Raw genomic sequence first — 26,552 nt, 5'->3', positions numbered from 1 at the left:
CCGTTAAAAGTAAAAGTATATATGAAAACATTGCCATCCACAAATGGTGTTGTGTGGTATTGTTATATCCATAATAACAGCGTCCAGAAAAGCCTGAATTGTTTTGACGTGCAACGGTATTATCGGATTCTGATTGGCACAATTAAAATATCTGTCAAGCTGTTTTTTTTCACGGAATAATTCATTTCAACTTTTGTAAACTTTTGAATTTCCATATTCTCTTTGAAGTGATCCTGTCACAAAAAAGTATTTTACTCACACTGAATGCAGAATAATAAGTGAGTCTGGTTTAGTGAGCCTGAGCAGGCTAGTCAGTCCTAAGGGCATCACAGAGACCCGATGACCATTACAAGTGCATTTTCCAGCAGGGGTCACTGGTTGCAGCGAGCAACAGAAACTCCGGCTGATTTCTCCCCCTTCTTAACCCAGAGGCACAGGCCAATTACAGTGTCCCTACCACTAGCTGTGCTCAGCACTGACAGGAATCAATCCGGGACCTTTCTGGCCTGCAGGACTGAGATCTGCATTGGCAGTGCATTTAGCAACCGAGCCTTTGGAGTGTCTCCAGCAAAATCAATTGCTGTGCTGCTTAACTTCTCAAAGAAGAACTGGGAAGATATCTGTGCAACACAAAAACACAAGAGTTATATATTTCTTCACCACTTTTGTCCAACAGCTCGCATACAGCTTTCACCTCCTCTTCCTTTAAGTGAAGAGGGGAGGCGTGGTGACGCGGCGCCCTGATGATGTCATCGCGGTAGTGACTCCGCACCACCCTCAACTTCTGGCCCTCAGTTGCTGTCACCGCTGGGTCTATGCCCATCAGGTGTAGTCACTGCCCCCATTTACACCAACTTCCGCATCAAAACAAACAAAAAAAAGAGCCGAATGTCGCTCAAGAGACGACCTGAACCGCAGCTACGGTAAAAACCATCAAAAAGGGTGGAAACGCACCTGTTTCGGGTGGCGGGCAGTTTCCACTGCTAGATTTTTCAAACTTTCATTTCGAGTATTGCCTGTGAATATCATAATATCTGAACATCTTAAGATAGGTTAATGTCATGACATTTTAATATAGTATTAATAGATTGCGGCATTATTGGAGGGGCCATACTTTGAATGGGACATTCAACTTCAAGTCTCCCTTTTTCTTGTTCTGGTAGTTCAGATTGTGATTAAAGATCCCATGGCACAATTTGAAGGCAAGCAAACGGTTCTCGCTTATCCTGACCAATGTTTTTCAATAAACAGCACCTACAAAAGCAAATTCATGGATTGCTTGTGTGATTTTGCTGGTGCAGAATAGCTGCTGCATTGCCAACATAACAGTCCCTACACTTCAAAATGCTTTTTATTGGGTGATTGAAATGTTTTGCCATGAAATGTGTTATATAGATGCATGTATCTCATTATAACATTGTGCAATTATTCCTTACAATGTTGCATAAATGACTTCACATCGGGCTAGAATTTGCTGTCAAAATAACGGTGACGCTAAAGGCACTCGCCATTATTTATGCGTAAATGGTGCAGCAACTTCAGGAGAGGAGCAGATGTGCGGTTAAATGCAAATATCCAAAAGTTACTATCGGAGTCACGCCGCTCTACCATTAGCTTTGTGAAAGCGGCATTTCGTTGTCTGCCTCACCATTGCAATGCATTGAATGGCGTGAAGTTGCTGGATGTGCGCGGAAGGCACAAACTAAACCCACTGCAGATATTTAGAGCTAGTAATTAGTAGCCTTTCAACGACGTGATAAGTACTAATGACAACCAATCAACCTGGTAGCAAAAATGAACTATTACAGATGTGGAGTCACCTTCCTTCAGGTTTTGAATTTTTCGGGGAGATTTAAAAAATGTCAAATTAAAAAAAAAATGTCTTACTTTTCCTTTCTGTCTCTTTTTTCAGCAGATTTATGGCCAAAAAACTTTTGAGCTGAATGGTGCAAGGGCAAGTCTACCCAACGGTGTTCCTGCTGCAGCAAATTCTGGCCCATCATTCTTTAAGCCCTGAGATAAATAAAGTAACTGAATGTCATTAACTAGAAACTGTTTTTGGCAATAACAGCAGACAAATTGCGTCCCGTAAAATACAAACTTGATAAGCATTTGTCCACTATCATCACCGGCAGTAGTTTTAAACTGAATTTGTTTGAAAATATTCAAGGAGATTTCGAACAGGTCATGTTTAAAAATTGGCTTTTCCATATCATAGGCGGTCCCTCGAACGAGGATGACTTGCTTCCACATGAGTTCACAGGTGTTTCAATGAAGGACCCGATATTCCAGTCTTGAACTCAATTGAGGGTGCGGATGATGCCTGTGCGTGGATTTTTTTAACGTGTGGTGACCGTTGCACATCAGCCACCACACGGGCTTGACAGAGCTAGGCCTTTATCCAGTGGCAAGGGTTAACCAGGACGACTGGAGACCTGCTCTGCTGCACTGACCTAGTGCGCACACATATCGCAGTGTGGGCATGCCCGTGCTGCCCCTGGGCCTTCGACTCATCTGGGCCCCGAACCCTCATTCGCCGCACCTCCGCCACAATTTCTCGCTGCTCCTCCGCTACAAAAACACTCACCGCACCTCCGCCACGATTTCCCGCTGCACCAAACATTCACACCAAACTGGCTTTTCCAACACGCTATTGTCAACAGACAACAACAACTTGTATTAATATAATGCCTTTAACGTAGTAAAACATCACAAGGCGCTTCACAGGAGTGCTATAAGACACAATTTGGCACCAAGCCAGATAAGGACTGACTGTCGGAGGATATCAATGAACTGGTCAGGTGGGCAGAACAGTGGCAAATTGAATTCAATTCGGAAAAGTGTGAGGTAATGCATTTGGGGAGGGCTAACAAGGCAAGGGAATACACGAATACACATTAAATGGTAGGACATTGAAAAGTGTAGACGAACAAAGGGACCTTAGAATGCAGGTCCACAGATCCCTGAAGGTAGTAGGCCAGGTAGATAAGATGGTGAAGAAGACATACGGAATACTGACCTTAATTAGCCGAGACATGGAATACAAGAGTAGGGAGGTTATGCTTCAACTCTATAAAACACTAGTAAAGCCACTATTGTGTGCAGTTCTGGTCACCTCATTACAGGAAAGATGTGATAGAACTGGAAAGGGTACAGAGGAGATTTACAATGATGTTGCCTGGTCTGCAAAGTTCTAACTATGAGGAAAGATTGAATAGGCTGGGTTTGCTTTTCTTGGAACAGAGGAGGCTGATGGGTGAACTTATTGAGGTTTATAAAATTATGATGGGCCTCGATAGAGTGGATAGGAAGGACCTATTTCCCTTGGCAGAGGGATCAAAAACCAGGGGACACCGATTTAAAGAAATTGATAAGAGGTTTAGAGGAGGTGTGAAAGGGTGGTAGAGGCAGAAACCCTCACCACATTTAAGGGGTGCTTGGATGTGCACTTGAAGTGCTGCACCTATAAGGCTATGAACCAAGAGCTGGAAAGTGGGGCTGGAGGAGGTTAGGAGGGGCAAAGGCATGAAGGGATTTGAAAACAAGGATTAGAATTTTGAAATCGAGGCATGCTTAACCGAGAGCCAATGTAGGTCAGCGAACACAGGGGTGATGGGTGAACGGGACTTGGTGCGAGTTAGGACATGAGCAACCGAGTTTTGAATGACCTCAAGTTTACATACGGTAGAATGGGGGAGGCCAACCAGAAGTGTGTTGGAATAGTCAAGTCTAGAGGTAACAAAGGCATAGATGAGGGTTTCAGCAGCAGATGCGCGGAGGCAGGGGCAGAGACAGGCAATGTTATGGAGGGGGAAATAGATAGTCTTAGTTATGCTGCTGATATGTGGTCGGAAGCTCATTTCAGAGTCAAATATGACAGGAAGATGGTGATCAGTCTGCTTCAGCCTCAGACAAATACTAGGGAGAAGGATGGAGTCGGTGGCTAGGGAACGGAGTTTATGGCGGAGACCAAAGATAATGGCTTCGGTCTTCCCAATATTTAATTGGAGAAGTTTTCTGCTCATCCAGTACTGGATGTCAGACAAGCAATCTGACAATTTAGAGACTGTGGAGCGGTCGATATTGTGAAGAGGTAGAGCTGGATGTCATTAGCGTACATGTGGAAACTGAAGTCTCAAAGGATGAAAGAGAGGCAGAGAGATTTCAAAATGGAATTTTAGAGCTTAGGACCTATGCAGCTGAAGGCACGGCCAGCGATGGTAGAGCATTTAAAATTGGGGACATTCAAAAGTCTAGAATAGGTGGAGCGTAGCGGTCTAGGGGGATTATAGGGCTAGAGGAGATGACAGAAATTAGGAGGGGCGAGGCCAGGAGTTGCTTAACTGGGAGCCAATGTAGGTCGGCAAGCACAGGGGTGATGGATGAGTGGGACTTGGGGCGAGTTAGGACACAGGTGGCAGAGCTTTTGATTACCTACAGGAAAGAAGGCATTGCATGCTGAAGAAAGTTCAAAGTCTGAGACTACTGCTTGTCCAAGATATTGGCTATGAAATTCAAGCAGCAAGTCCAGAGAAAGAGCAGCTGGTTTCACCTACTGTCTTTCCTAAGCAATCAAAGCAACATATATTTTTTTAAGTCCCCGAAATGCTCTGCGGAGCCCCATTTGTGGAGAAATAGAGCGTCGCTTTACAATGGATTTGAGATAGTGGAAGAGAAATTACAAACAGCAGTAAAAAGAGAGAAGTAGAATAAAAATAAATCACAGGTAGCAAAAAAGATAACTGATGCAGTTAACATGGGTACATGGAGAAGATGAAAAAAGATAGTTGCTGATTATTTTATTATCCGTCCCCACAGTTTTTCTCCCCTTCTCTTTTTGAAAGTGCTGATTAATGCTAGAATATGATGCAATAGGTTCCAACCACCTTTCAGTACTCCACTTAACTGACCATTTTTCATGGGTAGCGCTAGACAGCGCATAGTTGGCAACCTATTTGACCTGTGCCAGCTGTGGCTCAGTGGGTAGTACCTGTGTTTTTAAGCCAGAAGGTTATAGGTTCAAATGCCACTCCAGAGACTTGAAGACAAAAATCTAGGCTGACACTCCAGAGGTGCTGTCTTTTGGATGAGAGTTCCCCAATCTGGCCAAATATTCCTCCCTTAATGTACCTCTATGTCAGCCTTGGAGAAAGAGTCAAACTAAACATTAAGCTCAAAGTAAAGTGCGACCTTAGTCTTTTATTGCAGGTCTCCAGAGTGCCTCTCCAACCTGTGAGGCCTCCTTAAATACCTGTGCTCCCAAAGGATTATTGGATCCCTTGGGACTCCAGGGGATAAGCCCTCTGGTAGCTGTACATAGTAAATACAAGTTTACATATATAACAACACTACCTCTCCCCAATCAATAGTGTAACTATTTACAACGTGAGTCGATCTGGGGCCCTTCTTGCCCTGGTTGATCACCTCGGTGTGAAAGCTGGTATCGTTGAATCATTTGTTGGGCCCTATGCAGCTGGCTTGCTGGGCTGCCTGATGTGTTGGGCCCTGCTGGGCTGCTGTGGATGATGGGTTCTGCTTCGCGATCAACCGTGGTGCCGGTTGCCACTGGTGTGTATGTTGGGGGATCAAAAAAGGTAGGGTCCAAGGTGGGTTGCTCAGGATAGTCCGTGAATCTGAGTTTGATTTGGTCCAAGTGTTTCCGGTGAATGAATCCATTTGAAAGTTTGACCCAGAAACACCCTGCTCCCCTCTTTGGCCACGACAGTGCCGGGAAGCCTCTTGGGACCTTGTCCATAATTCAATACAAATACATGATCATTGATTTCAATCTCGCATGACACATTTGCGCTATCATGGCATGCATTTTGTTGAATCCGCCTGCTCTCTACCTGTTCATGTAGATCAGGGTGAACTAACAAGAGCCTTGTCTTAAGTACTCTTTTCATGAGCAGTTCAGCAGGTGGGATTCCAGTGAGTGAGTGGGGTCTCGTGCGGTAGCTAAGCAGGACTCAGGTTGGCAAGTCTGCAGCAAGCCTTCAGTTACCCTCTTCAAGCTTTGCTTGATGGTTTGCACTGCTCTCTCTGCCTGACCATTGGACGCTGGTTTAAACGGGGCAGATGTGACATGTTTGATCCCGTTACGGGTCATGAATTCTTTGAACTCAGCAATGGTAAAACATGGCCCGTTGTCGCTCACCAGGACATTGGGTAAGCCATGAGTGGCAAACATGGCCCGCAGGCTTTCAGTAGTGGCAGCGGAGGTGCTAGCCGACATTATCTCACATTCAATCCACTTGGAATACGCGTCTACAACCACAAGGAACATTTTACCCAAGAACGGGCCTGCATAGTCGACGTGTATCCAAGACCACGGTTTGGAGGGCCAAGACCATAAGCTTAGCGGCGCCTCCCTAGGTACATTGCTGAACTGCGAGCATGTATTACATCTGTGAACGCAGGACTCTAAGTCCGCATCGATACTGGGCCACCACACGTGGGATCTGGCTATCGCTTTCATCATTACGATGCCTGGGTGGGTACTGTGGAGGTCATTAATGAAGGTGTCTCTGCCCTTCTTGGGGACCACTACTCGATTGCCCCACAGAATGCTTGTATAGATATTTCATCTTTGTGCTGCTGGAACGGCTTTATCGCTTCCTGCATTTCCACTGGGACACTGGACCAGTTCCCGTGAAGCACGCAGCTTCTGACTCGAGATAATAAGGGGTCCTGGCTTATCCAGGCTTTGATCTGCCGGCAGTTACGGATGATTGCTCACTCTCAAATGTTTCCATAACCATGGCTAGATCTGCGGGCTGCACCATTTCCACCCCCGTGATGGGCAATGGCAGTTGCATCGGCGCAGTTTTCTGTAACTGGCCTGTGGCGGATGGTGTAGTTGCATGCGGACAACGTGAGCGCCCATCTCTGGATGTGGTCCGATGCATTGGTATTTATCCCTTTACTCTCGGAAAACAGGGATATAAGTGGCTTATGGTCAATTTCCAATTTGAATTTTAGCCCAAACAGGTATTGATGCATTTTCTTTACCCCATAGACTCACGCTAACGCTTCTTTCTCAATCATGCTGTAGGCTCTCTCAGCCTTAGACAGACTCCTGGATGCATAAGCAACCAGTTGCAGTTTCCTGAAATCATTAGCTTGTTGCAGTACATACCCGACGGCATTTGACGACGAATCACATGCAGGTACCAAACGCTTACATGGATCATAGAACACAAGCAATTTATTTGAGCATAACAATTTTCTCGCTTTTACAAAGACGTTTTCTTGGCTTTTGCCCCAAACCCATTTGTCCCCTTTCCATAGTAAGACATGCAGTGGCTCAAACAGTGTGCTGAGACCCGGTAAGAATTAGTTCAGGTGTCCCAGAAACGACTGCAGCTCCGTCACGTTCTGTGGCCTCGGTGCGTTCTCTATTGCCCCTGTCTTCGCGTTGGTGGGCCTGATACCGTCCGCCGCAATCGTCCTTCCCAAGAACTCCACTTCAGGCGCCAGGAATACGCACTTCGAGCGTTTTAACCTGAGCCCCATGCGGTTGAGTCGACTAAGAACCTCCTCCAGGTTCTGCAGATGCTCGACTGTGTTCCGACCTGTGACCAAGATGTCGTCTTGGAAGACTACGGTGTGCGGGACTGACTTCAGTAGGCTTTCCATGTTTCTCTGGAATATTGCCGCCGCTGATCGGATTCCAAACGGGCATCTGTTATAAATAAAAAGACCTTTGTGCGTGTTGATGCAGGTGAGGGCCTTCGATGATTCCTCCAGTTGCTGCGTCATGTAGGGTGAAGTCAGATCCAGCTTCGTGAACGTCTTTCTTCCCGCCAGCGTTGCAAAGAGGTGGTCGGCCTTTGGTACTGGATTTTTGTCCTGCAGGGAGAAACGATTGATAGTTACTTTGTAATTGCCACAGATTCTGACGGTGCCGTCTCCTTTGAGGACAGGCCCACTCGTTGAACTCAATCGGTGAAATGATGCCCTCTCTTTGCAGCCGGTCTAGCTCGATCTCAACCCTTTCTCTCATCATGTACGTTACTGCTCTCGCCTTGTGATGGATGGGTCGCGCCCCCGGAATTAGGTGGATCTGCACTTTTGCTGCTTGGAATTTCCCGATGCCTGGTTCAAACAGCAAAGGAAATTTGTTTAAGACCTGGGCACAAAGTGTCGTCAGTGGGCGATAGCGCTCGGACGTCGTCTCAGTTCCACCGTATCTTTCCCAGCCAGCTCCTGCCGAGCAGCGTGGGGCCATCGCCCGGTACCACCCAGAGTGGTAGCTTGTGCACCGCTCCATCGTAGGAGACCTTTACGGTAGCACTGCCGATTATGGGAATCAGTTCTTTTGTGTAAGTTCTTAGTTTCGTGTGAACTGGAGTTAAGGCTGGCCTTGAGGCCTTGTTGCACCACAATCTTTCAAAAGTCTTTTTGCCCATGATGGACTGGCTTGCACCTGTGTCCAGCTCCACTGACACCGCGAGTCCATTTAGTTCAACATTCAGCATTATCGGGGGACAATTCATGGTGAATGTGTGTACCCCATGTACCTCTGCCTACTCAGTCTGAGGCTCTGGTCCGTCGTAATCCTCCATGGATCTGTCCTCCTCTGCAACATGGTGGTTTGCAGGTTTAACAGGATTTGCAGCTCGCCTGCATGCTCGTTGGAGGTGTCCCATTGTTTCACAGCCCTTGCAAATGTACCCTTTGAATCGGCATGAATGGAAATGATGATCACCCCCGCAGCGCCAACAAGGTGTTAATGGCCTTGCATTCATCACCCTTGAAGATGGACTCTGAGACATCTGCGGATGTGCAGCTACAGGTATGTGTGACCTGCCCTGTACGTTACGATTTGAAAACAACATCACTTTGTTCACAGTACTTGTAACAGCATTTGTGTGCTGAGAGATTTGCTTCGTATTGTCACTGGTGGCAATGATTGCCTCGGCTATCGCTATGGCCTTACTCAAGGTTGGGGTCTCTGCAGTCAAAAGTTCGCGAAGTATGGTTTCGTGGCCAATGCCAAGTACAAAAAGTCTCTGAGCATGTGCTCCAAATGTCCCTCAAATTCGCAATGTCCTGCAGGGCGTCTTAACTCGGCAACATAACTCGCCACTTCCTGGCCTTCAGAGCTTTTGTAGGTGCAGAACCGGTACCTCGCCATTAGAACGCTTTCCTTTGGGTTCAAATGCTCTCGGACCAGTGTGCACAAATCTGCATATGATTTCTCCGTGGGTTTCGCTGGAGTGAGCTGATTCTTCATGAGGCCATACGTTGGTGCCCCACAGACGTTGAGGAGGATCGCCCTTCGTTTGACAGCGTTCTCTTCCCCATCTAGCTCATTGGTATTGGTCGAATCGCTCCACAAAAATTTCCCAATCATCTCCCTCCGAGAATTTCTCCAGGATGCCCACTGTTCTCTGCATCTTTGGGTTCGCCCTCTGTATCTCATCGCCAGTTGTTAAGTATGGAGAAAGAGTCAGGCTGAATACTCTGAGCTCAAAGTAAAGTGTGACCATAGTCTTTTATTGCAGGTCTCCAGAGTGCCTCTCCAACCTGTGAGGCCTCCTTAAATACCTGTGCTCCCAAGGGATTATGTGATCCCTTGGGACTCCAGGGGATGAGCTCTCTCTCTGCTGGCTGTACAGAGTAAATACAAGTTTACATATGTAACAGGTAGCACTCTCACCTACTAGTTGGCAGGCTATTTGACCCGTGTCAGCACTCTCAGCTACTGAGTCAGAAGGTTGTGGATTTTGTCATGTATTCAACTATCATTGTAACCCATGTATAAGCTGACCTAAGTTGTACACCTTGAGAACATTGACCACAAGGGGTGCACTTGTGGGAAACACTCCTAACCTGGACTTTCAGGTATAAAAGGGGAAGCTCCACCCACCTTCATCACATGAGGTCTTGGTAATAAAGGTAACTTGACCTTCTCTCAAGTATGGGCCTCGTGTGCATTTATACTATATAGTAAGGACATATCTTTGGCGACGAGAAACTGGGATTTAAACCACGCGAGCATGGCCACTAACAGCACAGAAGAGAGGTACTGTGTTGGTGATGATTGGGACGACTTTATTGAGAGACTACAGCAAAGTTTTGTCACTAAGGAATGGTTGGGACAGGATTCGGCTGACAAAGGCAGGGCTCATCTCCTGACGGTTTTTGGATCCAGAACGTACTCCCTGATGAAGGACCTTCTAGCGCCAGAGAAGCCGGCGGACAAGACGTTCGAAGAGCTCAGTAAGTTGATCGGGGAACGCCTTAAACCGGCGAGCAGCATGCACATGGCGAGACACCGGTTTTACACCCACCGGCAGCGAGAAGGGCAAAGCGTTCCAGACTTCATGGTAGATCTCCAGCGACTGGCGAGCCTATGTAAGTTCCCAGATGCATGCAGAGCAGAGATGCTGCGAGATTTTTTCATTGAGGGCATCGGGCACACTGGGGTTTTCAGGAAACTGATTGAGACCAAAGACTTGACCTTGGAAGCGGCGGCTCTGATAGCCCAGACACTTACCTCAGGGGAGGAAGAGACCAGAATGATGTATGACAAAAATCTTGGCTCAAATGCGGCAAACGACCAGGGAGTCAACATTGTTAATGCGGCACACAGTTCTCTAGGCAAACAAGGGCAATCGGACATGCCCCAGCATGTAATCGAACCCAGAGGGGGAATTCAACAGAGACAATGGCTAGCTGAACGGCGATTTATGCCAATGCAATGGACAATGCGGCCAGTAATGGGGCCATCAACACCTGTTAATGGTGCACTTAAGGATAGTCACAGAGACAGTCAGAGACGATCGACTGGTAATAGACCTTTTGTTTCCAACAACGAGGCCTCCAGCTCATGCTGGAGGTGTGGAGGCAAACACCCAGCCAGAGCTTGCAGGTATCAACAATATACCTGCAGAAACTGCAATGTCAGCGGTCACTTGGCGCATATGTGCAGGAAGCCCGCAGCCAGGTTGATGTACGAGGAGGACGGGCCCGATGTAAGCCCTACGAGGCCAAATGAATACTGGGGGAAATCGCTGGAAGCTGAAGTTCAGCGAGTTCATGTGGAGCACATATACAGTTCATATACCAGGATGCCACCGATAACGATGAAAGTGCTCCTCAATGGCACCCCAATATTAATGGAGCTAGACACGGGGGCCAGCCAGTCCCTGATGAGTATTAAACAGTTCGAAAGGTTGTGGGTGTCCAAGGCCAGGAGGCCAAAATTATTGCCGATTGACGCATAGCTATGGACATATACAAAGGAGATCATTCCGGTGCTAGGCAGCGCCACGGTAGTCGTGACCCACAAAGATTCGGAGAACAGGTTGCCACTCTGGATTGTCCCGGGGGACAGTCCCGCACTACTGGGGAGGAGTTGGCTTGCTGTCATGAACTGGAAATGGGGCGATGTCAATGCAATTTCTTCTGTGGAGCGAGTATCATGCTCACAAGTCCTGGACAAATTTGACTCATTATTTCAACCCGGCATTGGCACTTTCATGGGGGCCAAGCTAGTGATTCACATAAACCCGGATGCCAGGCCAGTACACCACAAGGCCAGAGCAGTGCCGTACGTGATGCGGGAAAAGATAGAAGGCGAATTGGACCGCCTGCTGAGGGAAGGCATCATCTCGACAGTCGAATTCAGTGACTGGGCGAGCCCGATCGTGCCGGTGCTCAAGGTGGATGGGTCGGTCAGGATATGTGGCGATTACAAGGCCACCATCAATCGGGTGTCACTCCAAGACCAGTACCCGCTGCCGAGAGCGGAGGACCTCTTTGCGACGCTATCCAATGGAAAACTGTTTTCAAAATTGGACCTGACCTCAGCTTGCATGACGCAGGAGCTGGCGAGTGAGTCGAAGAAGCTGACCACCAGGGTTGTTTGAGTATAACAGATGTCCGTTCGGGATTCGTTCGGCCGCTGTGATCTTTCAGCGAAATATGGAAAGCCTCCTCAAGTTGATTCCAAGTACGGTGGTTTTTCGAGACTACATCCTCATTACGGGTCGCGATTCTGAAGAACACCTCCACAACCTGGAGGAGGTGCTACGTAGACTGGACTAGGTAGGGCTGTGACTGAAAAAGGTGACGTGCATCTTCCTTGCTCCAGAATTCCTGGGGAGGAGGGTAGCAGTAGACGGGATCAGATCTATTGCGTCCAAAACAGAAGCGATCCAGAGAGCACCCAGACCCCGTAACACGACGGAGCTGCGTTCGTTCCTCGGGCTCCTGAACTATTTTGGGAACTTTCTTCCCAAATTGAGCATGCTGTGAGAGCCGCTACACGTGCTCCTACGCAAAGGTCGTGATTGGGTCTGGGGGGACAGCCAGGAAAGGGCTTTTGATAGAGCACGCAATTTGTTATGCTCCAACAAACTGTTAACGTTATATGACCCGTGTAAGAAACTTGTTTTAATGTACGATGCGTCGTCCTATGGGGTCGGGTGTGTGTTGCAGCATTTGAATGTCAATGGTCAGTTACAACCGGTAGCTTATGCCTCCAGAAGTCTGTCCCAGGCAGAAAGGGGCTAAGGGATGGTGGAAAAGGATGCGCTAGCATGTGTATATGCAGTAAAAAAAATGCACCAGTACCTGTTTGGCAGGAAATTTGAGCTCGAGACAGATCACAAACCCCTAACGTCCCTTTTGGCAGACAACAAGGCCATAAATGCGAATGTATCGGCCCGCATACAGAGGTGGGCACTCACGTTAGCCACCTATGACTACACAATTCGGCACAGACAGGGCACTGAAAACTGCGCCGATGCACTCAGCAGGCTCCCACAAGCCACCACTGAGGGGGCAACTGAGCATGATGCTGAGCTGGTCATGGCTGTTGAAGCTTTCGAAAGCGAAGGCTCACTTGTGACAGCCCGTCAGATTAAAGTCTGGACAAATAAAGACCCGCTCCTGTCTTTAGTTAAGAAATGTGTCCTGATTGGGGTTTGCTCAGAGGGCCAGAATACGGCAGACTTCGTTGCCAACCTGAGACGTCTAGCGGGACCGTGTAAGTTTGGGGCTATGTTGGCAGACATGCTGCGGGACTTCTTTGTAATCGGCATCAACCACGAGGTGATCCTGCATAAACTATTGGTGGAGACATTGGACTTGACCAGGGCCCTCACGGTCACTCAGTCATGCATGACGATGGATAGAAGTCTAAAGCAGTTATCAGTGAAAAATCAAAACTCAGCAAGTACTGTAAATATGATTGATTCAGCATTTGGCAGAGCGGCACATGGCAGGGTCTACCCGACTGCATACGCAAAACCTGTGGCTGGCCAAAGTCTGCCAACGGGAATGCATCCGACTTCTCCGTGTTGGCGTTGTGGGGGAAATCACCAGCACCAGCAGTGCTGATTTAAGCAATATAGTTGCAAAGGCTGTCTGAGAGTGGGGCATCTCCAGCGCAAGTGTCCGCAGATGAGCAAGCATGCTGCGACACTTCATGTGGAGGATGATGATCAAACTAGCGTGGATCCGGATACGCAATCTGAGATACCTGAGGAGGAAGTGTATGGACTGTACTCGTTCCTAACTAAGAGCAAACCGATAATGATCAACGAGAAATTTCATGGGGTGCCAGTATCGAGGGAACTGGACACGGGGGCGAGTCAATCGATAATGAGCCAGGGGGCATTGGACAAGCTGTGGGATACTAAGGCTGTGAGGCCCAGGCTGAATCCAGTCAATGCCAAGTTGCACATGTACAGCAAAGAACTCATAACAGTGATTGGCAGTGCCACAATTAAAGTGTCATATGACGGTGCGGTTCACGAGTTACCACTATGGATTGTCCCGGGCAATGGCCCAATGCTGTTCGGCAGGAACTGGCTTGAAAAAATCAGATCTGATTGGAATGACATCAAGGTGTTGTCGTCGGAGAAAGATACATGTGCCCAAGTACTGAGCAAGTTCCTCTCGCTGTTTGAACCAGGCATCGGCAACTTCACGGGAGCCAAGGTGCAGAGCCACTAGGACTCGGATGCAAGACCCGTCCATCATAAAGCTCGGGCAGTTCCATATATGATGAGGGAGAAGTTCGAAATCGAACTGGACGGTTTCCAGCGTGAAGGGATCATATCACCAGTTGAATTTAATGAATGGGCCAGCCCCATTGTTCTTGTGCTGAAAAGTGATGGCACAGTCAGAATCTGTGGCGACTACAAGGCTTTTGAAACAGGATCAGTACCCGTTACCGAAGGCTGATGACTTGTTTGCAACGCGAGCTGAGGGGAAGTCGTTCACCAAACTGGAGTTGACGTCGGCCTACATGACACAGGGGCTGATCGAGACGTCGAAGAGACTTACGTGCATTAACACACATAAAGGACTATTTATTTATCTAAGGTGCCCTTTTGGAATTCGTTCGAGTCTACTGAAGTCGGTTCCAAGATGACATCCTGATCACAGGTCGTGACTCCGAGGAACATCTGAACAACCTGGAAGAGGTTCTATATCGTCTGGACAAAGTGGGACTCAGACTGAAATGCTCGAAGTGCGTCTTCATGGCTCCAGAGATCGAATTCCTGGGGAGTAAAATTGCTGCTGACGGCATCAGACCCACAGATGCGAAAACCAAGACCATCAAGAATGCACCCAAGCTGCAGAATGTGACGGAGCTGCATTCATTCCTGGGTCTACTCAACTACTTTGGTAACTTCTGACCTAAATTGAGCAACTTATTAGAACCACTGCATATGCTGCTAAGAAAAGGTGACAACTGGGTGTGGGGTGCATCTCAAGACGGAGATTTTGAGAAAGCCACTAATCTGCTTTGCTCTAACAAGCTGCTGGTATATTATGACCCATATAAATGTTTAGTATTGGCCTGTGATGCTTCATCATATGGAATTGGTTGCGTACTCCAACAAGCTAATGAGTCAGGTAAACTTCAATCAGTCGCGTATGCTTCAAAAAGTTTGTCTAAAGCGGAAAGAACCTACAGCATGGTAGAGAAAGAAGCACTAGCCTGTGTGTATGGGGTTAAAAAGATGCATCAATACCTGTTTGGTCTTCGGTTTGAACTGGAGACAGATCACAAGCTGCTCATTTCACTGTTCTCTGAAAACATAGGTATCAATACCAATGCTTCATCCCGCATCCAGAGGTGGGCGCTGACATTATCCGCTTATGATTATGTCATTCGCCATAGAGATGGCACCAAGAATTGTGCCGATGCTTTGAGCCGTCTGCGGTTACCGACACCGGAGGTGGAAACACCACAACTGGCGGACCTATTGTTAGTTATGGATGCTTTTGAGAGTGAAGGAACCCTCAACAAGTTAAAACCTGGACCAGCCAGGACCCGACTTTATCGGTGGTGAAGAGTTGCATCCTCAAAGGTGATTGGTCTGCCATACCCAAGCAAATGTGCGAGGAGACCAAACCTTACATTCGTCGCAAAGACGAACTGTCTATTCAGTCGAATTGTATATTATAGGTTGTATATTGTATATTATATTTACTGAGGTGTACGAAAGCATGGATCCGTAAGACAAAGATCCTCAACCAGCCTGTCCTCACCGCATAGCACTGCTCCCCAGTCATCAAGATCCATGGTGCGGCCCTGGACACCGTGGACCACTTCCCATATCTCGGGAGCTTCCTATCAACAAGAGCAGGCATCAACGACAAGATACAGCAGCGCCTCCAGTGTGCCAGTCCAGCCTTCGGCCGCCTGAGGAAAAGAGTGCTTGAAGACCAGGCCCTCAAAACTGCCACCAAGCTGATGGTCTACAGGGCTGTAATAATACCTGCCCTCCTGTATGGCTCAGAAACATGGACCATGTACAGTAGACACCTCAAGTTGCTGGAGAAATATCACCAATGATGTCTCTGCAAGATCCTACAAATCCCCTGGGAGGATAGGCGCACCAACATCATCGTCCTCATTCAGGCTAACATCCCCAGCATTGAAGCACTGACCACACTCGATCAGCTCCACTGGGCAGGCCACATAGTCCACATGCCAGACACGAGACTCCCAGGGCAAGTGCTCTACTCGGAGCTCCTTCACTGCAAATGAGCCAAAGGTGGGCAGCAGAAACGCTGCAAGGACACCCTCAAGGCCTTCCTGATAAAGTGCGACATTCCCACTGACATCTGGGAGTCTCTGGCCCAAGACCGCCCTAAGTGGCAGAAGTGCATCCGAGGGACTGCCTATGATGATGATGATGATGATGATGATACTGTGGGGCAAGAAAGGGTGAGAGAAATTTGTACATGAGCTACATAGCACACATTCCGGCATTGTAATGTTGAAAGCCATTGCCAGGTCTCATGTATGGTGGCCGGGAATTGACTCTGAGCTGGAATCATGTGTGCATCAGTGCAACTCTTGCATGCAGCTCAGCAAAGCACCAGCGGAATCGCCGTTGAGTCTGTGGTTGTAGCCATTTAAACCGTGGTCCAGGATCCATATAGACTTTGCACGTCCCTTCCTGGGGAAGATGTTTTTAGTTGTGGATGCATATTCGAAGTGGATAGAGTGTATAATCATGTCATCCAGCACATCCACAGCTACCATTGAGAATCTCAGTGTCATGTTCGCGACACATGGTCTGCCTGACATCGTTGTTAGCAACAACGGATCGTGCTTCACCAGTCAGGAGTTTCAAGAGTTCACGAATCTCAATGGTATCAAACATGTAAGGTCAGCACCGTTCAAATCTGCATCCAATGGGCAAGCAGAACGTGCTATCCAAATCATAAAGCAGAGTATGAAGCGAGTAACCCAAGGGTCACTGCAGACCCGCCTGTCATGCATACTGCTGAGTTACAGGACAAGACCACACACGCTTACCGGGGTCTTGCCTGCTGAACTAATGATGAAGAGTGGTCTTAAAACCAAGCTATCTCTTGTACACCCTGACTGGAATAATCATGTTGAATATAGAAGACAAAGTCAGCAAGGGTATCACGATCGCACAACTATGTCACGTGATATTTCTGTAAATGATCCTGTATATGTGCTGAATTATGGTCAGGGTCCCAAGTGGCTCACTGGTACTGTCATGGCCAAGGAGGGAAACAGAGTATTTATTGTCAAGCTCAGAAATGGGCAAACATGCACGAAGTATATGGATCAGACAAAGCTGCGGCACACAGACGAACAGGAACAGCCGGAGGAAGAGACAATCGACGACCAACCAACCTACTCCGAGTCATCAGAGGACTCAGTGGTCATCGGTGAATCGGGACTTTCAAGCACTGACATGTTCAATGAAAATAGATTTTCAATCCCTGACATGGCCATTGCCGCTCCCACCAGGTCAGCCACCCAGCCACCGGTCACAACAGACTCTGAACACTCACCCAAGGCTGGAGTTGAACTGAGACGGTCAACCCGGGAGCGTAAAACACCGGACCGTCTCAATTTGTAAAAGACTATGTTAATATCTCAGAGTGGGGTATTGTCATGTATGTACTTTTGGAATCACTAGCCACTAGATGGCGTCACTGTTGGAGGCCATTGGGCTGCACACACGTGTGTGTGCAGCCCAAGTATAAAAGGCCAACCATTTTGTATATTAGTCACTTTGGACTTTAATAAAGCAGAGCCAAGGTCATATCTCTTGGAGTTAAACAGTACCCACTCTAACAGTTATTGCATACACAACAGAAAGAATAGATGTTAATGGGGTGAGATGAAGTAGGGTGGGAGGAAGCTCATGTGGAGCATACACACTGGCACAGGCCAGTTGAGCTGAATGACCTGTTTCTGTGTTGTAAATTCTGTGCAATTCTGTGTAATCACTAACCACACTCGACCAGCTCCGTTGGGCGGGCCACATCGTCCGCATGCCCGACACAAGACTCCCAAAGCAAGCTCTCTACTCGAAACTCCTGCACGGCAAGCGATCTCCAGGTCGGCAGAGGAAACATTTCAAGGACACCCTCAAAGCCTCCTTGATAAAGTGCAATATCCCCACCGACGCCTGGGAATCCCTGGCCAAAGACTACCCTAAGTGGAGGAAGAGCATCCAGGAGAGCGCTGAGCACCTCAAATCTCGTTGCCGAGAGCATGCAGAAAACAAGAGCAGGCAGCGGAAGGAGCATGCGGCAAACCAGACTCCGCACCCACTTTTTCCTTCAACGACTGTCTATCCCACCTGTGACAGAGACTGTAGTTCCCATATTGGACTGTACAGTCACCTGAGAACTCACTTTTAGAGTGGAAGCAAGTCGTCCTTGATTTCGAGGGACTGCCTAGGATGACGATGATGATGATGATGAATCAAAACCACTGGACCTTGCAGAAAAACTACTGGAATTGCTGAATGCAGTCCCCAAAAGCCTCTGAAAAGTCCGAATATGATTCATTCAGTCTACATAAATTGATGGCTTTGGTTATAGGGAATAAGAGTCCCTTGTACACTTTCAGCCTCAGTCATTGACCTTCCATTTGCACAGAAAACATACAGAATTATTGAATGCAATCTCCGATAAGAGCAGTGAAGTCCCTGAAATTCCATGTAGTGGAAATGGGATTTGACTTATTCAATCAACAACAACAACAAAAGCTTTCATTTATATAGCGCTTTTAACATAATAAAACAATGCAAGGTGCTTCACTGTAGTGTTATCACTATGGGAACGGTAGCATATTGGTTATGTTACTGGACTAGCAATCCAGAAGCCTGGATTAATGATCCGGAGATGTGAGTTCAAATCCCACTACGGCAGCTGTGGAATTTAAAATCAGTTAATTAAATAAATCTGGATTTAAAACGCTAATATCAGTAATGGTGATCATGAAACTACCGGATTGTTGTCAAAATCCATCTGGTTCTCGCTAATGTCCTTTGGGGAAGGAAATCTGCCGTCCTTACCCGGTCTGGCCTGTATGTGACTCCAGACCCACAGTAATATGGTTGACTCTTAACTGCCCTCTGAAATGGCCTAGCAAAGTCAGCACTGTGGGACTATCTTCACCAGTGGACTCCAGTGGTTTCAAGAAGGTGGCTCACCACCACCTTCTCAAGGGCAATTAGGGATGGACAATAAATGCCAGCGATGCCCACATCCCATGAACAATAACAAAATATATCAGACAAAATTGGCCACAAAACTAGGAGAGGTGGGTAGGTTTTGAAGGATGCCTTAAAGGAGGATGTAATGAGATAATGTATAGCGCCCTCCAGCTCGGCGGTATAGGGAGCTGTATTGGAGAGAGAGAGGGTCTGTGAAGGAACGCAATCTTAAGCTCCACATGGCTGTCTGAGATCTCCCGAATAAATAGAGTTAAGTTGAACTAAGGGTGTTCAAGAGACTATAAAATATAAAGTGAGGTAGAGAGGTGGAGAGGTTTAGGGAGGGAATTCCAGAGCTTAGGGCCTTGGCAGCTGAAGGCACAATGATGGGGTGAAGGAATTCCGCAATGCGCAAGAGGCTAGAATTGGAGGAGTGCAGAGATCTCAGCGCTGGAGCAGGTTACCGAGATTGCTATGAACCAATTGGAAGCAAAATACTGTAGGTACTGGAAATCTGAAAACACAAACATAAAATGCAAGCAAATACGCAGCAGATCAGGCAGCAGCTGCGGAGAAATCAGTCAGGGGGGCATTCCAGGTCGAAGATTCGATGCCAGTCCATGAGGAAGGGTCTTCAACTTGAAACTTCAATTTCTGTTTATCCGCAGGTGCTGCCTGACCTGCTGAGTATGCTCAATTTTTTCTGGATTTGTTACCGAAAACTAATGGTCTTGGTTTTAGGGAATAGTAAGTCCATTGTATATTATAGGTAAGGCCACTAGTTTTCTGTTGTCATGGAAAAACTTGTAGAGTCGTGGAAATGCGATCCCAAATCATTGGTAAAAACCACGGACTCTATTGCAGTAAAATGGAATTTGATTTATTCGGTCATGACAGACCACTAGATTTGTCAATCATCTGTTTTATTTCTGTATTTCACTTTTACATATATACCTCTGCATGACATAAGCACTTTGATACGGCAGTGAGAGAACATAGACTGCGGAGCATGGTCAAGACTTTAAAAAAAAACACAGGTTATACAGGCCAGTGTGCACGAGAACTTCTTTGAGAAAAATATATGCAAATTACTAATTAAATGACTGATAATTGCTAATTAGCAGCTTAAAGGAATAGAATTGTGTTAATTCTAATTAGGAAGGCACGAAGAGTTAAAAATATCTACAGAGTGTTTTAGCACCTGTGTTTAAGGGATAGTAACATCACTTGTTTAACTTCTCAGTGCAGCATGCAATGTAATTATTCTGCTTCCGTTCAAGATTGGATAATTGATTGAGTGATTTTTCATTTGAAGAACAGAAAATTTCAAGTGCATGAATCCTTTCAGGTAGACTGGACACTGGCAATATTCTAAAATGGACTGCAGTATCTTATCTACAACTGAAGAGGGCTACAGCATGTAGACAATTTGAACTTGCTCTTTGCTGAACTTGGGTACCAGTAAGATCCATGACTCTGTTGATATATCAGAGCCACTGTAGCTAATAAAAACAGAAAATACTCAGCAGGTCAGGCAGCATCTGTGGAGAGAGAACAAGAGTTAACGTTTAGGTTGATAACCTCTCGTCAGAACTGGAAGATCTCTAACTTTTTCCAGTTCTGATAAAGGGCCATCGACCTGAAACGTTAACTCTGTTTCTCTCTCCACAGATGCTGCCGGACCTGCTGAGTATTTCCAGCATTTTCTGTTTTTTTTTTTCAGATTTCCAGCATCCGCAGTATTTTGCTTTTGTACCACTGTAACTAATGTCCGTTAACTGCTTTACCTATAACAGATATTGAGCCAGTAACTATCAGTGACAGCCAGATATTACTGCTTATGATTCAGCTTTCTTTGAATTATCTGCAAATGGGTACATAAACACAACACACTGGTAACAGTTTACAAATGACTATTAGCTGCCATATTCTCAGCAAGACACTTAAAATGCTTATTAATCTATTAGCAAATGCCCCAATAATAGAGTGGGAGTCAAGTTCATCTTTCATTAGCTCTGACTTGGGGTTATGCAACTGTAATTGGTTTGGCACTTAATAGCTGTATCTCTCTGTCTTGGTAATAGGATGAGAATGCTAAAGTGAAGAGACGAAGAGAGAAGGTGTTGGGTGAGCGATTTTAAAGGTATGAAGCTGATCAATTTTTACAATGTTGCTTAAAAGTAAGGTCTTTTTATTTTTTTTAGCTGCATGGTGAGCACCTCAACTGTGTGTCAAAATATTACCAACAGTTCACCTGACTGACTTAACTGGGGCAACGGGGAGGGGTTGGGGGGGGGGCGCGGGGGAAGAAGCTCTACAAATGATAAGGATAAGGATAAGGGGTAAGCCATTTAGGACCGAGATGAGGAGAAACTTCTTCACCCAGAGAGTGGTGAACCTGTGGAATTCTCTACCACAGAGAGTTGTTGAGGCCAATTCACTAAATATATTCAAAAAGGAGTTAGATGTAGTCCTTACTACTAGGGGGTCAAGGGGGATGGCGACAAAGCAGGAATGGGGTACTGAAGTTGTATGTTCAGTCATGAACTCATTGAATGGCGGGGCAGGCTCGAAGGGCCGAATGACCTACTCCTGCACCTATTTTCTATGTTTCTATGGGCCCAAGTTTCCACATGATTTGCGCCTGATTTTTAGGAGCAACTGGTGGAGAACGGACTATCTTAGAAATCGCAATTCTCCACATTTTTTTTTCTGCAGTTCTAGTCAGGTAGAACAGTTCTACTTTGGAACAGAATTTTTTCTTCAAAAGGGGGCGTGTCCGGCCACTGACGCCTGATTTCGAAGTTTCCACAGTGAAAACGTACTCCAAACTAAGTTAGAATGGAGCAAGTGAAGATTTTTGTAGAACTGAAAAACCTGTTCGACACATTAAAAAATCAGGCGCAGGTTACAAATTAGGCGTCCAGAACGAGGGGGGGGGGAAGGGAACTCATTAAATTCTACAATAAATCCTTATTTATACTTATACAAATATTATACAAATAAATCCAACCTGAATAAACATTTATAAGCAAAGAAAAGATTAAATAAACCATCTTCCTACCTGTGTGAAAGTGCTTCAGGCACGGAGAATGCTGCAGGCGTTCGTTCCCGCGGGAGGGGGGGGGGAAGGGAACAGCCGGTTCGTTCCCGCGGAGGGGAGGGGGGGGGAGGAGGGAACAGCCGGTTCGTTCCCGTGGAGGGGAGGGGGGGGGAATTAAACAGCCGTTTCATTCCCGCGGAGGGGAGGGGGGAAAGGGAACAGCTGTTTCGTTCCCGCGCGGGAGGGGGGAAGGAGACAGTGAGAAGGCTGCAAGTGCTGATGTGCTGATGGCAATGTGCTTTTATTAAAAAATGTTCAAAAATTAAACAGCTACAAAGAACTACAAAAATAGCCGAGTGCCAATGTTTTTTTCACACTGAGCATGCGCGAACGCTCCAACGCACACGCGCAGCGTTGCCGGCAGGAAAAAAACTAATTTAAATAGTACCCGCCCCCTCCCACTTACAAAATCGGCGCGAGTGTAGGCTCTGCCCCCCCCGGGTGCCGCGCCAGGCAGACAAGGAGCTGCAGAACGCTCCAGAATCGCGAGTTTTTTTTTAGGCGCCGTTTTAGGTGTGAAAAATGGGCGCCCAGCTCGGAGGGGCGCCCGTTTTTTATCGTGTGGAAACTTGGGCCCAATGTTTCTATGATAGCGGAGAAGAGAGTGAGCTGATGGGGAAAGACCCCTTTACAAATGTTTCATTTCTGATCAGTTCACACCCAAGGAGTGAAAGATGCGACTTCCTACACCACTGCCAATTTTCAATTGAGGCATTTTTCATTTTAATGAATGAAGTGCAGATTTTAGAAAGGCTGCTTACCCATTGCAAATTTGGTGCTTCTGTTTTTGTATCTTGTCGGCGTTTTATGAATCTCAAGCATTGATATATTTAGCAAACTTTCCTTGCAGCATTCCAGTTGAGCAGATTGTATTTAACTATTATCAACGGTCTAGAGAGGGCAGCAAAACCAAGGTGGGCGACAAAATTAGATGTCATCAGAATGCAGGTAGATGATTTATGGCCTCTCTTGGAGCATGGTGGCGCTGAGTGGAGGGGTTGGGACCCAGGCGCAGGAGCGGGAGAAGCAGAGGACGAATGCGGCGAGGAGCGCAGTTCGGAAGCAGCGAGGAGCGGAGGTCGGAAGTGGCGAGGAGCGGAGGTCGGGAGCGGCGAGGAGCGGAGGTCGGAAGCGGTGAGGAGCGGAGGTCGGAAATGGCGAGGAGCGAAGGTTGGAAACGGTGAGGAGCGGGGTCAGCAGCGGCGTGGAGCGGAGGTCAGAAGCTGCTTGGAGCGGAGGTTGGAAATGGCGAGGACCGCAGGTCGGAAGCAGCGAGGAGCGCAGGTCGGAAGCAGCGAGGAGCGCAGGTCGGAAGCAGCGAGGAGCGCAGGTCGGAAGCAGCGAGGAGCGCAGATCGGAAGTGGCGAGGAGCGGAGGTCAGAAGCGCTGAGGAGCGGAGGTCGGAAGCTGCTTGGAGCGGAGGTCGGAAGTGGCAAGGAGCGGAGGTCAGAAGCGGCGTGGAGCGGAGGTCAGAAGCTGCTTGGAGCGGAGGTCGGAAATGGTGAGGAGCGGAGGTCGGAAACGGCGAGGAGCGGAGGTCAGAAGCTGCTTGGAGCGGAGGTCGGAAATGGTGAGGAGCGGAGGTCGGAAACGGCGAGGAGCGGAGGTCAGAAGCTGCTTGGAGCGGAGGTCGGAAATGGTGAGGAGCGGAGGTCGGAAACGGCGAGGAGCGGAGGTCAGAAGCTGCTTGGAGCGGAGGTCGGAAATGGTGAGGAGCGGAGGTCGGAAACGGCGAGGAGCGGAAGTCGGGACCGGCGAGGTCAGGCTGGGCGAGGTCTGGAGGTCGGGACCGGTGAGGTCCGGTGTTCGGGACAGGTGAGGTCCGGAGGTCAGAAGCGGAGAGGAGAGGACAGACGAGGCATGGAGGAGCGGAGAGGTCGGAGCCCAGAGGTGCAGCAGCGCGGACAAGACCAAGGGAAGGCACAGCACAGGCCAATAGCAAGGCTGTGAGATCATGAGACTCACATTGCTTACTATGAATTCTATGTAGGGAGAGGTCCTGTGGGAAGGAGGAAGGAAGGAGGACTGTAGGAGTATGTTTGTGTTTTTGTGTATGTATTGGCACATGCGGCGGAGCCTGGTCTCCAGTTGTCTTGGATCCCCTTGCCACTGGACCAAGATCTTGCCCCGTCAAGCTCGTGTGGTGGCTGTTGTGCAATGGCCACCACGTTAAAAGAATTCACGCACAGCCATCTTCCACCATTTAAAACGAGTTCATCAGTCACCTGAGTACTCATTTTTAGTGTGGAAGCAAGTCATCCTTGAACCCGATGATGATTATCATGCAGTAAGTTTAAAACTATAGTTGTTTGAGAATCTCTGATTAAATTCAATGAATGGGTTATGTGGTAAATATTATTGTGTTTTGTTTAGAAAAGCTTCTGTTGAGGATAATGAAAGTATAAATCATGATATTTACACTGTGTGAATGGGATTACAAAGCATGCACTCCCTTATGCATTTACAACAGCAGGATTGCCAATGAGGCAGACCGTTCTGGTATATTTTTTACCCCTCATGCATCTGCATAGGGGGATACTGACAATGCTTTCAAAAGCTGGAGAGCAAAATGAGGCTAGCGCTGACAAACTGTTATAATTCGATTATGGCACTCAGAGGTTTACTTATAGTGTCATGTACCCTGTGATTTTGTCCAGTACTCCAGAATAGCAAGGTCTTGCCAAGTGCTTATGGTAGATAGGTATGGAAGGTACAACGAAATAGATGATGAAAGGTACACCCACTCTATAGTAAGGGAAAGAGTTCTTAATTAATTAAGTACTGAATGGACACTAGAATTTAATGCAGAATGCATGGGCTTGAGTCTTCTGCAGAAAATTGACATTGCCGAGAGTATATGTGATAGACATTTTCAGCTCATTAAGAATGCTTTCTGTCTTTATAGAGACCGCTCTCTTGATTAATTAGTGTCGAGATTTGTAATATGGTCTCCGAAGTTCATAAAGATGAGGAAGGCCATTCAACCCATCTAACTCATCCTTCCACAGAATCCTGTCTCCAGAATCTTTGCCTTACTACCCTACTCAGAAGTCCAATAAAAGAAAGACTTACATTTAAATAGCGCCTTTCACGGCCACCGGATGTCCCAAAGTGCTTTACAGCCAATTAAGTACTTTTGGAGTATAGTCACTGTTGTAATGTGGGAAATGCAGCAGCCAATTTGCATACAGCCAGCTCTCACAAACAGCAATGTGATAATGACCAAATCATCTGTTTTTGTTGTGTTGATTGAGGGATAAATATTGGCCGGGTCACTGGGGATAACTCTCCTGTTCTTCTTCGAAATAATGACATGGGATCTTTTACGTCCACCTGAGAGAGCAGAAGCAGCCTCGGTTTAACGTCTCATCCAAAAGACGGCACCTCCGACAGTGCAGAACTCCCTCAGCACTGCACTGGAGTGTCAATCTAGATTTATGTGCTCAAGTCCCTGGAGTGGTACTTGAACCTACAACCTTCTGACTCAGAGCTAAGCAACAGATGCATAAAAATGTTTTGAAAGAAAATCTGTAAGCAATCATTTCTTACATCAGCTTCCTCGATGGCTCAATTTAAATGTGCACGTTCGATGTAGTACTGAATTGTATTCAGTTAGCTGACCTCAGGAAGGACAGCAGTTGAGGTGTTGCTATTGGGCTTTGAGAGGTAAAGCATCAATCGGGAAGAGGAGAGGATCTGGGTTGGCTTCCATGCCTTCCTATAGGTAAATAACCGGCTGACATTCAAGCGTAAATTTGGCAAGGATCCTCTGCTTAATGGAAGTGGAGATCAAAGGTTTAAGTGTGGCAGCCCTTATGCCCAGAAGTAGCTGAATACTGAATGCTTCTGACCTGGAGCTTTAAATTCACAAACATTTCCCAATCTGCAAAATTCCCTTGGCAAACAAAAATTAAATTCTGACTGGCTTTAGACTTGAGGCTCTGTTTACTTATTGCATTGTATATTCCACAAAAAGCAGGATAAATTCAACTCAGCCAGTTATCCCAATCATCAGCAAAGTTCACCGATGCCCAGTTTGAGTTTGGCCAGACCACTTGGCTCCAGACCTCATTGCAAGCTTGGTATACACATGGAAGTGAGGTAAATTCCAGAGGTGAGATGAGAATGACCGCCCTTCACATCAAATCAGGATTCAACTGAGTGTGGCACCAAAAACCCCTAGTAAAACTGAAGTCAGTGGAAATCCGAGGAGAAACTCTCTAGTGGCTGGAGTTATACTTGACACAAAGGAATATGGTTGTGGTTATTGGAGGCCAATCATCTCAACCCCTGGAACTCCTCAAGGCAGCGTCCTAGGCTCAACTATCTTCACCTGCTTCAACCATTACTTTCCCTTCATCATATGGTCAGAGCTGGGGCTGTTCACTGACAATTACAGTGTTCAGCTCCATTTGTAGATCCTCAGATAACAAAGCAGTCAGTCCATGCCCACTTGCAGCAAGTCCAGGCTTGAGCTGATG

General features: G+C 47.1%; 1 protein-coding gene across 6 annotated transcripts in view; it reads left to right on the top strand.

The window, feature by feature from the left end:
- Nucleotides 1-26,552, top strand: part of LOC139280046 (doublecortin domain-containing protein 1-like) — a 761,217-nt gene that overhangs the window by 20,347 nt on the left and 714,318 nt on the right. For all 6 annotated transcript variants that reach the window (XM_070899504.1, XM_070899503.1, XM_070899506.1 and 3 more), the window contains exon 2: nt 21,053-21,111. The gene's annotated coding sequence lies outside the window, so the exon portion shown is untranslated. The remainder of the gene's footprint in view (nt 1-21,052; nt 21,112-26,552) is intronic.

The sequence above is a fragment of the Pristiophorus japonicus genome, chromosome 14, assembly GCF_044704955.1.
Source record: "Pristiophorus japonicus isolate sPriJap1 chromosome 14, sPriJap1.hap1, whole genome shotgun sequence".
NCBI classification, from domain to species: domain Eukaryota; kingdom Metazoa; phylum Chordata; class Chondrichthyes; family Pristiophoridae; genus Pristiophorus; species Pristiophorus japonicus.
Note: the sequence above shows the minus strand (reverse complement) of the source record. Positions and strands in the feature narration are given on the sequence as shown.